The sequence below is a fragment of the Cupressus sempervirens genome, chromosome 9, assembly GCF_028749045.1.
Source record: "Cupressus sempervirens isolate cs-2001-9-10 chromosome 9, ASM2874904v1, whole genome shotgun sequence".
Classification (NCBI taxonomy): Eukaryota; Viridiplantae; Streptophyta; class Pinopsida; order Cupressales; family Cupressaceae; genus Cupressus; species Cupressus sempervirens.
In genome coordinates, this window is record NC_143126.1 from 502,562,124 (window position 1) to 502,573,205 (window position 11,082).

The following is an 11,082-nucleotide window of genomic DNA, read 5'->3' on the forward strand; positions in this document are numbered from 1 at the left end:
CAACCATATAGTCATTAAACTATTTTACAAAAAAATACTAATACTTGACGAATTTAAATATATAAGTATAATTTTCCCAACTATATTTATTTGCTACATAATGAATCCATGCACTTGAAAAACACATAGATCTATAGCATCAATCCCCTAAAATTAATAAACTTTTTAATATTGACACAATAGAATACTTCTCAAAATTTTATTATTAACTTTTATTTTTTTCCTTCTCGATCTTAAAGGTTTGTAAGCTTCTATTTTCATGAAGGCATTCGGCCAAAAACCAGAAAGCTTTTCATCAACGAACGTCTTTAGTGTGAAAACTTATTCAAAATTGTAGAAGTGGAGCTAAAATTCATGTACGTTGTGCTCTTCTCCAAATCCAGCAACACTGCTTTCAGTAAAATGTTTACACATTAAATTAATAAAATGCCCTTGAAAAACACATAGATCTATAACATCAATGCCCTAAAATTATTAAACTTTTTAATATTGACACAAAACAATACTTCTCAAAATTATATTAAACTTACTGTTCTTCTTGATCTTAAAAGGTCAACATATTTATCAATAAATTTCTTGTGGACTCAACTTATTTTTATTAGAAAGAGACGGGTGAGAGGGCGGTGCCTCTGAGCGTTTCTTGTGTCTATCCAAGAAGGAAACGTGCATTCTGTCTCTTGCTGATCGTTCTTCTTTGACTACATGCGATTGCCCTTAGCTATTAAAAAATTATAGGAAAAGACGGTCATACTAAAGATATTCAAGATCTGCTAGCTTTGGAAACATATTTATTCTGACTAATTGCAACTCTTGTCTCTATAATAGAAGGAAAAGTTGGTGAAGAGCATTTATTAAGGAGAAAAATGAAAAGATTGATGTAAGCATCCACCTACTCCTACATGGACCCAAACTTATCTTTCTAGACTCCTCAACAAATCTCTGAAACTTGGCACTATATATAGATACCACAAGTGCATGTTGAAATGCACACCACTCTCTCACTAAATACCATTTCTCATATATTTTGCACAAACATGGCACTCTGCAATGGTAGAGTTCTGAACATGTGCATTATGTGGCTTCTTCTCTCCACAGTTTTGCTGAATGGTGCAGATTGCCATAGCTGGAGAAAGAAGCTTCCAAAGCCCTGCAAGAATCTTGTATTGTATTTTCATGATATTATCTACAATGGTCAGAATGCAGAGAATGCAACTTCTGCAATTGTTGCAGCCCCACAATGAGCCAATCTCACCATTTTGACTGGCAACAATCATTTTGGAGATCTTGCTGTGTTTGATGATCCTATTACTCTTGATAACAATCTTCACTCTCCTCCTGTGGGAAGAGCTCAGGGCTTTTACTTCTATGACATGAAGAATACATTCAGTTCATGGCTTGGCTTCACATTTGTGCTGAATTCTACAGATTATAAGGGCACCATCACCTTCAATGGGGCAGATCCAATTCTGGTGAAGTACAGAGATATATCTGTTGTGGGTGGAACAGGAGATTTCTTGATGGCCAGAGGAATTGCTACAATCAATACTGATGCATATGAGGGAGATGTTTATTTCCGTCTCAGGGTGAATATAACACTCTATGAGTGCTACTGATTAAGTCTCTGTTTAGATGTAATAATGTCTGATTGGGACTAGCTCTGATGTTTGAGAGCATAATTGTGCCATCAAACTTTTTAAATAATTCGAAATGTTATTTATGTGCCAATAATATGCAGTTGTTCTGCTCTTATGGATATTAGATAGTTAACATGTAGTCAACTGTGGCGAAAATATCTGGTATATATCCAGATTCATTTTTATGTGGCTTATGACGATTTAATATCTATATACTGATAAGTAGGAGATAATTTCCACAGCAAGTCAAATTCATGTCGTGGAAATTATCTCCTACTTATCAATTGATGAGCTTAAGGGGCTTTCTAATGAATGGTTCATAAGGCACAACACTTGGTGAAGGTTTTGCAAATGGGTTTGCAAGCTTTGGGTTTGACTATGGAGGAAACTCCAGTTAAGCGCGCTCAGGCTGGAGTAGTACTGGGATGGGTGACCTCCCGAGAAGTCGGAGTGCTTCACTCTTGTGTGCATCACCTAGATCCAATGAGTACTAAGTGTTCCATTTATTCTCATGAGAGACGGATTCATGTTGAATCACTACTCATGAAGCATGGGTCAATGAGTTTGACGCTAAATCACACAGTTAAATCATGATAGCATTATCACTATCTATATACTTATAACTACTTTCTTCCCTGATATTGATAAGTAAGAAATTAAGAAATTTCTATCAATTTAGTGTTTATATATGAATTATTTGGTTTCTCCATAGAATATCTTAAACGTTTCAAGATTTAAAAATTATCTTTGGCCCCATCTCTTTGACTAAAATATTTTATTACTCCCATGATACGTGTTCGATCCGAGAGTGTCAAACAGTAGAAACAATTTTCACTCTTTACTCGCAGACTTCCACACATGCACGTGAAATCAGTTACTCGGAGACATAAAAAGTAGACCAATAAAAAAATTTGTTCGATAGTGTCGGTACAATTTATCTTAGCTGTTAAATGTTTGGAAATAATAAAATCATTTTTTAAAAAGTCTTTTCCATTTATTCAATTATTTGGTCCATAAGTCCAGTCAAGTGTTCTACTTTAGTAGGTTCAAAATTATCAATTGTTTTTTCAGATATCAGATATCAGAATGCACCTGACACCGCTAATTATATTTGAAATTATAGTAGTAAAATATAATTTCTGGTGTATTTAATTTCTGAAAGGCCTTACTGATTCTGTTCAGTGTCATGTCTCACAAGATAAAATATTTTGCACTTACTAATTTGTCCTTTAAATAAGATATATGTGGATGAGATTACGGGGAAAAACATTATCGTCTTAATAATTATTGTATTCAATCATTATTTTAACGATTGACTTGTGTTACTTCTATTTTTAATGGGCATATAGTTCTGATATCTATTTTCTTAAAGCCTTGGCGTAATTCCGATGATTAAATATCACATATTTTTCAATATTTTCTTCTAAATGTCACTATGTTTTTATTATTTCCTAAAATATTTCCAATATTCTAATTAAATAACTTATATTAAATACATATTATATTAAATAACCTAGATTTAACTACTAGAATACTTTTTTAAAAGTCAATTGAAATAACAAACACATTATTTGTTTCTTGTTATGCAACTATATAGACACTGATCTATCTTTAACTAGTGATTAAACAAGTTAATTTCAACCACTCAAAATCAATTATTTTTCAAAACATATTATATCTTAATATTTCATAAAGTAAGTTGTACGATGCTTAACTTTTCATTTGTAGAACTATTTTTTCCTTGGCTCAAACAAATGACCAATATGGTTGAATTTTCCAAATTAGCCATTATGCTAAAAAATTAATATTTAACAATAGTTTTAAATGAATTACACAACAACAATATCACATCATCATTAACTTGTGGTATGAGTTTTGTTAATTTTAGGGTCTTACTATTTAATTATATTTTTATAATATTTTAATTAGTTTTCATCAATTTAAATTTTCGTTATTTTTTTTTACATGATCATTCATCCAATATTCAATATTTATCAATTTGAATCAGAATAGCTAACAATCTAGAAATTATTACCCAACAACAATTTGTGGATAACACAATGTTTTTACTAGGTAGCACTATAGAAGAAGCAAGGAAAATAAATGGTATTTTGACAGACTATGAAACTACCTTAGGACACAAAATTAACATCTCTAAATCATTAATTTATTTCTTCAACATTGATAAACAAACTAAACATGACATTTGCAAAATCCCAAACCCCAAGGACTTCTGGGGTTCTGATGACAAAGACCCTCCTTTGGCTGGCACTACTCTTGCAGCCTAAAGTTTTTATTTATGTTTATATGTTTTTTTAAAAATTTATAATGAATAGTTGATCTCCAACCTTGGGTCGTTTGAACTCGTGGGGTGATCTTGTATCCCTATATCTTTAAAGTTTTAAATTAATGGAAAAGGTCTATTCATACAAAAAAAAAAAGGTGAATTATCATCTAAGTGTCTAGGCCTAGCCTTGAACAAAGGAAATAAATCAAACAAATCATGGAATGACATCATCTCAAAAATTAAACATTAAACTAAATCATGGAAAGGAAAATGGCTCTCATCTCCCCGAAATGTTATAATGCTCAAATATGTTCTAGAAACCCCCCAATCTACCCAATTTCATGTACCCATTTACCTTCAGACAAAAAAGGTCAAATAAATAACTTATTTAAGACTTTCTTTTGGCAAGGCCTAGATGATAAATACAAGATTGTATGGTTATCTTGAACGATCTTTGGGGTATTCATGTCAAAGGCAACCTAGAATCCTCATAAGAGCAATTTCTTCTAAAATTTAGGTGGAAGCCATTAACTAGTGATTAAACAAGTTAATTTCAACAACTCAAAATTAATTGTTTTCCATAAAATATTATATCTTAATATTCCATAAAGTAAGTTGCACGATGCTTAACTTTTCATTTGTAGAACTACTTTTTTATTTATCCTATTGGCTCAAAAAATGATCGATAAGGGTGGATTTTCTAAACTAGCCATTATGCTAAAATCTTAATATTTAACAATAGTTTTAAATTGAGTTACACAACAACAATATCACATCATAATTAACTTGTGGTATGAATTTTTTTACTTTTAGGGTCTTAGTATTTAATTATATATTTATACTATTTTAATTAGTTTTCATCAATTTAATTTTCATTAAAAAATTTTACATGATCATTCATACAATATTAAATATATATTAGTTTGAATCAGAATAGCTAAGAATCTATAAATAACTACCCACCAACAATTTGTGGATAGCACAATGCTTTTAGGAGGTAGCATTATAGTCTTGCAAGGAACATAAATGGGATTTTGACAAACCACGCAATTACTTTAGGACAAAAATTAACATCTCTAAATCATTAATTTACTTCTTCAACATTGATAAAAAAACTAAACAAGACTCATTTGCAAAATCCTCAACTTTTGAAAAAGTGAATTACCATGTAAGTGTCTTGGCCTAGCCTTGGACAATGGAAATAAGTCAAACAAACCTGGAACAACATCATCTGATGAGATGGCCCTTACTATGATGACTACTAAGAACAATACTAAACTATGGAAATTTATCAAAAAACTTGCAAACACAAACAATAATGATACCAATAATTCACCAGTTGGACTAGCTAAACAAATTCAATGATGATGCCAATAGAAAGAAGATTTTTATTTAGGGTAGATCAGAATAACCAATCCTCCTGGTTTCAATAACAATCCATCTTGTAATGAATAGCACAAATTAGATTGGAAAAGGATAAGAAGAATTTTCTATAATTCTTAATAATCAAAGAAAAATCGTAAAACCTGTAATTCGAGCCATATCTAGAGCGCTGTCGGCAATTTTTTCTTCCTTAAATCTGGTCTAGATTGATTCGTTCCATCTGTCAAAGTAGTTGGACTATTCTTGGATGCATGACCCGTAATTTTTAAATCTTTGCCAATATTCCAAATCGACTTTTGAAAAAACTCCCAACTTGATTATTGAATTTTTTTTATACTCGTGAACGGGTCTCGATAATATACGGAGACTATAGGGAGACTCCCGAATCGAAATGAGGAAGTCACGACTTCCACTTATTAATATCGGCTGATGGATGGAAGAACTGGTCTGAAAATTTCACAGTCTGCCCCGATCTGTTCCATCACTCCTTTCTGCTCACACTGCGATCTTCTAACAAATTTATACCTTCCACTGAGATGCCACTCCTGATGTGGGTTAAGCCGTTAGAGCACAGGTAAGACCGGATAATGATCCACTTGCAGATTCAACCAGGTACAGGTAATAAATGTGTCTCCAGTTCTCTTCAAAATCCTCCAATTCGGCACTAGTTAATTCCTTCCTCCACTATCAACAAACCACAAATTTTGGCCTTAGGCCACAAATTCTTGCCCTGATGAGATGACTGTAATACCACCTCCTATTTTGCAATAATTCAGGTGATATCTCACACCCTCAAAATTGCTTATCAATGGGAGTTTTCGTTCCCAAAGATAAATTGAGAATTTGCAGACCAAATGACTACAAATTGCTCCAATTGAAGAAGAAGTAGAATCCACAAAACCGCTTGTCTCAAATGGGTGCCCCCTGCCCTCTATTTATTTACTTTTTGAGAAGTCGCTAGAAGCTTCCAGAACAACTTACTATAATAACTTATTATAATGTATTTTATCATTAATTAACTTTATAAAATTAAATAAATAACTTTATAAAGTTAAAGTACAATCTCAGTTCGACATTAAAACAAGTAGGCCTCACTTACTAGATAATAACTTTCTGAGAGCAAGAATGTAATCATCTGTCAACAGAATGACTCTCTTTTCAAATCACTTGCCTACGAGAGTCAATGATAGGCAAATCCCCGGTAAAAGTTATGACACTAGAAAGGGGACATGACAGTCCTTCCTTCCTGAAATTGCTTGTCCTCAAGCAATCTCAAAGTTGGATGCTGCAAAACTATTTCATTTTCCCAAGTGGCATCCTCAACTGGAAGATCTTTCCATTTAACCAAATACTCTCTGATTACCCTTCTGCGGAGCTATTTTTCCCTACTTTGCAAAATGAATTCTGGCACTAAGATTAGTTTCCCTTCATCATCCAAAGGGGGTAATACTGTAGAAGGTACCACATTATGTCCCAGCGCCTTTTTGAGGCACGACACATGGACATAATATCTAGGCCCATAATATCTAGGCTTAAGCTTTTCTGACCCACTTCTTTTAAGAGTGGATTGCCAAAAAGGCTGAAGCATGAGGTAAACCATGTCACCAACCTCAAAGCTTCTCTTAGTTGTCTTCTGATCTGCATATTGCTTATATTGATTCTGTGCCCGAGCGATATTATCTCGAAGTGTGCTAATAATGTCTTTACTCTCTTGAATCAAATCCCCAGCACGTGGAACCTGGACATCCCCCATCAGCAAGTCAACAAAGCTCGGTGCATCATACCCATATAATGCTCGAAATGGTGTCATCTGAATTGACATGTGAAAAGTGGTATTGTAACAATATTCACACAGATAAATCCATCTTACCCATGCCTTCTGTTGATCAGCCATGTAATTCCTCAAGTAGCCTTCCACCCACTTGTTTACTATCTCCGTCTGTCCATCAGTCTGTGGGTGATAACTAGTACTGGGTGTGAGCTCAGTGCCACATAATCGAAGCACCTCCTTTTAGAAATGACTCAAGAATCTTCTATCCCTGTCACTGACAATACTACAGGGTATCCCATGTAACCTAAGAACCTCTTTGAAGAATACCTTAGCTACCTGTACTGCTGTATAAGTCATGGTGATGGGAAAGAAGTGAGCATATTTCGTTAGTCTATCCACCACCACATAAATGCAATCGCATCCCTGATCCTTGGGCAACCCTATAATGAAATCCATGGATATGCATTCCCATTTCTGTCTCGGGATGGGAAGTGGCTGTAGGAGTCCTGCTGGGAAGGTGTGCTCTTGTTTATTCTGTTGACAAACAGAACACTCACGAACATACTGCAATACATCCTTCTTGAGTCATTTCCATGTAAACTGTTCTCACACCTGTCTATATGTTTTAAAGTACCCGAGAGACCAGCTATGGGTGAATCATGAAGAGCCCGCATAATAGACCATTTCACCTTCGATCCTAGGACTAAAAAGATCCTACTCTTGTAAATGATCAAGTCATCCACAAGTGAATACCTAGTGTCAACAATTGTCCCATCAACTATCCCAGATGCCCAAGAGTCTCTAACATATTCTACAACAATCAAATGCTTCCAATCCTCAAAGATCTCAATCATCACATTAAGATGTGGCTTGCATGACAAGGCGTCTGCTACAACATTCTGAGTGCCTTTAAAGTGTGATATATTGAAGTCGTATGCCTGCAACTTACTCACCCATTTTTGCTGTCTATCATTGAGATCTCTCTGCCCAAGAAAATGTCTCAAACTGTTGTGCTCAGTTTTTATACAAAACTTACCACCTACTAAATACTGCTTGAACTTAGCTAATGCATGCATGATAGCTAACATCTCCTTGTTGTAAATGCTGAATGATTTCTCTGGCCCCCAGAGTTTCCTTCTCTCATATGCAATAGGGTGTTTGTCTTGCATCAAAACAACCCCAATACCATCTCCTAAGGCATCACACTGAAGTTCAAATGGTTTTGCGAAGTCAGGAAATGCTAGTACCGAGCATGAAGTCATGATCTCCTTAAATCTATCAAAACAAGCCTATGCTTTTGCTGTCCAAACAAAAGCTCCCTTTTTGAGCAAATCTATCATAGGAGCCGCATGTCGCGAATATCCGCAAACAAATCTACGATAGAAGCCACATAAACCAAGGAATCCTCTCAGCTGGGTCAGGTTCTCAGGAATAGGCCACTCCACAATAGCACGAATCTTATCAGAATCCATCTGTACTCCTTCTCTACTGATAATATGACCTAAGTATAATAACTCGGTCATGCCCAAATCACATTTGGACTCTTTGGCATACAAGGACTCTACTTGCAAGGTATTCAATACTATCTCTAAATGCTCCATATGCTTACGCCATGTCCGACTGTATACCAAGATATCATCAAAGAAAACCAACACAAATTTCCTCAGCTGATGATGGAAGACCTTATTCATGGTGGACTAGAAAGTAGCTGGTACATTGGTCAACCCAAATGGCATCACTACGAATTCAAAGTGTCCACACTAACATCTGAAGGCAGTCTTTTCTATGTCTTGTTCTCTTACTCTAATCTGGTGGTAACCCGATCTCAAGTCTATCTTACTGAAGTAGCATGCCCCATGTAGTTCATCCATCAGCTCATCAATCCATGGAACATGATATCTATTCTTAATGGTCTTCTTACTCCACATTCTGTAATCAATGCACATTCGTAGAGAACCATCTTTCTTCTTTACCAAAACTATTGAAGAAGCAAAAGGAGACTTACTAGGTCTAATGTGTCCCATTGCAAGAAGCTCCTTGATGGTTTTTTCTATTTCATCTTTGAGCCTCTTTGGATGCCTGTATGGAGTGATCATAACTGGTTTAGCTCCTTCTTCTAGTTTGATGATGTGCTCAATCCCTCTATCAGGTGGTGTACCAGGTGGAATATCGTTGAATACCTTACTATACTTTTCCCTTAATATCTGGATGTCTAGATGATATTTCGTCTTTTGTTGTTCCTCCTCTGTAGGCATGAGAGTACACACAACTTCCCATTCAATATCGTTATGCCTCACCAATCTTTCCAATCTTCTAAGAGAAATAGTTTGGATATCACTATTCTTGATAACTCTCAACACATGTTGCTTCCCATCTACCTCAAACTTGATCTCCATGTCCTTGAGATGGAAAGTGACTTCGCCCAATAAACGTAACCATGCCATACCCAAAACGATATCCAAGTTGCCCATATTGACCACATGGTAATCTTCTTTAAACTTATAATTATTCAGACATAAAGGCATGTCTCTGACCATTCTATTGCACTTAAGAGTGTATCCATTGGCAACCTGTACTCGGAGACCCTCAAACTCCTCTGTCTTGATTCCATGGCACTCAACCAATCGTGCATCAATGAAGTTGTGTGTGGCACCCGTATCAACCAATGTGATCACCTTTTGTCCTGCTAAAACACCACACAACCTAAAAGATCCCTCCTGCTGAATACTAGACAAACGCCCTTGCTGTAAATGTAACTCAATTTCTTCCTTTTGTTCTGAATTTCCTGTTTCTCCTTCAGGTTCTGAACTACTGTGATCATCCTCATTTGTTGCACTGTCAGAATCTGACCCTTCATAATATGCCCACATAACTCTGTTGGCTTTTCCTTTAGGTCTCAGAGGGCAATCATGGTCCCTATCATATGGGCCTTTGTAATAGAAGCATAGTTTCTTTCTGCGCAAATCATTTAATGCTTCTGCATCCAAGGGTGATTTTCCTTTGGTTTCAAATACTCTTCCCTTTATTCTTATCAAACTTCTTATTATCTCTGAAAGAAGTAGTACTCTTGGAAGTGAACCTACTAGAAGATGATGTTAGCTCCATACTTCGCGCTTTCCGCATGGCCTCCTGAAGTGTTGGTGGATCAAATGCCTTAATCCACCCCTTAAGGGGTTCGAACAATCCTTCTGTGAATAGGATAACCAACTGTCTCTCAAACACATCCTGTACCATAACTGACAACCTTTAAAATTCACTAATATAAACCTCCAAATTGCCTAACTATCTTAACTGAGCGAGGTTGCAAAAATAAATCTCCGGATCTTTTTTATCAAAACATTCAACCAATCTGTCGACAAAATCCTAGTAAGATGTGTTGAGATAATGGGTGTTGCACACATTGCATAATATTTTTATATTTTATTATTTTATTTTATTATGTAATGTTGTGCCTAGATGGACGTGCAACATGTAAAGATTCCCATGGAATATTCTTGATGAGTTGTATTGTAACATTGTGATAATATTTCATGTAATTATTTAATATTGGAGAAAAGAATTAAATGCCCAATATTAAATGTGGGGTTAGTGGGTTAAGTAGCACATGGTTTTAGCACATGGTTTATGTAATACCACTTGGTGGTTTTGTGGGACTTGCTACTATATAAGCAACCACAAGGGTAGTTGTTGTGAGAGTAAGAGAGTGACAAGGAGAAGACAAAAGGCAAGAGTCGAGTGGGACAAGGCTTGACAGGTTAGCCAAGGGAGCATTTGTGAAGGTTGGAAGCATGGCATGGGATGTGTGGATTCATGCTTGTTCACATAGTTTGCTCAGTTGTGGCTATGGCCATGAAGGCTTCCATGGTTGTATGCAAATGGTATTTTTTGCTAAATAGTACATGATGATGGATGCTTTTGGAGGCTGGGTTTTTCCCTCAATGAGGGTTTCCCAGGGTATATCTTGTGTCACAATTTTGTGGGTATGTTGTCTATTCTCTTGCATGTGG

The 11,082-nt window shown here is 35.5% G+C and overlaps 1 pseudogene; it reads left to right on the top strand.

The window, feature by feature from the left end:
• The first annotated feature begins 991 nt into the window (after positions 1-991).
• Positions 992-1,728, top strand: LOC149539532 (dirigent protein-like; annotated as a pseudogene).
• The last annotated feature ends 9,354 nt before the right edge of the window (positions 1,729-11,082 follow it).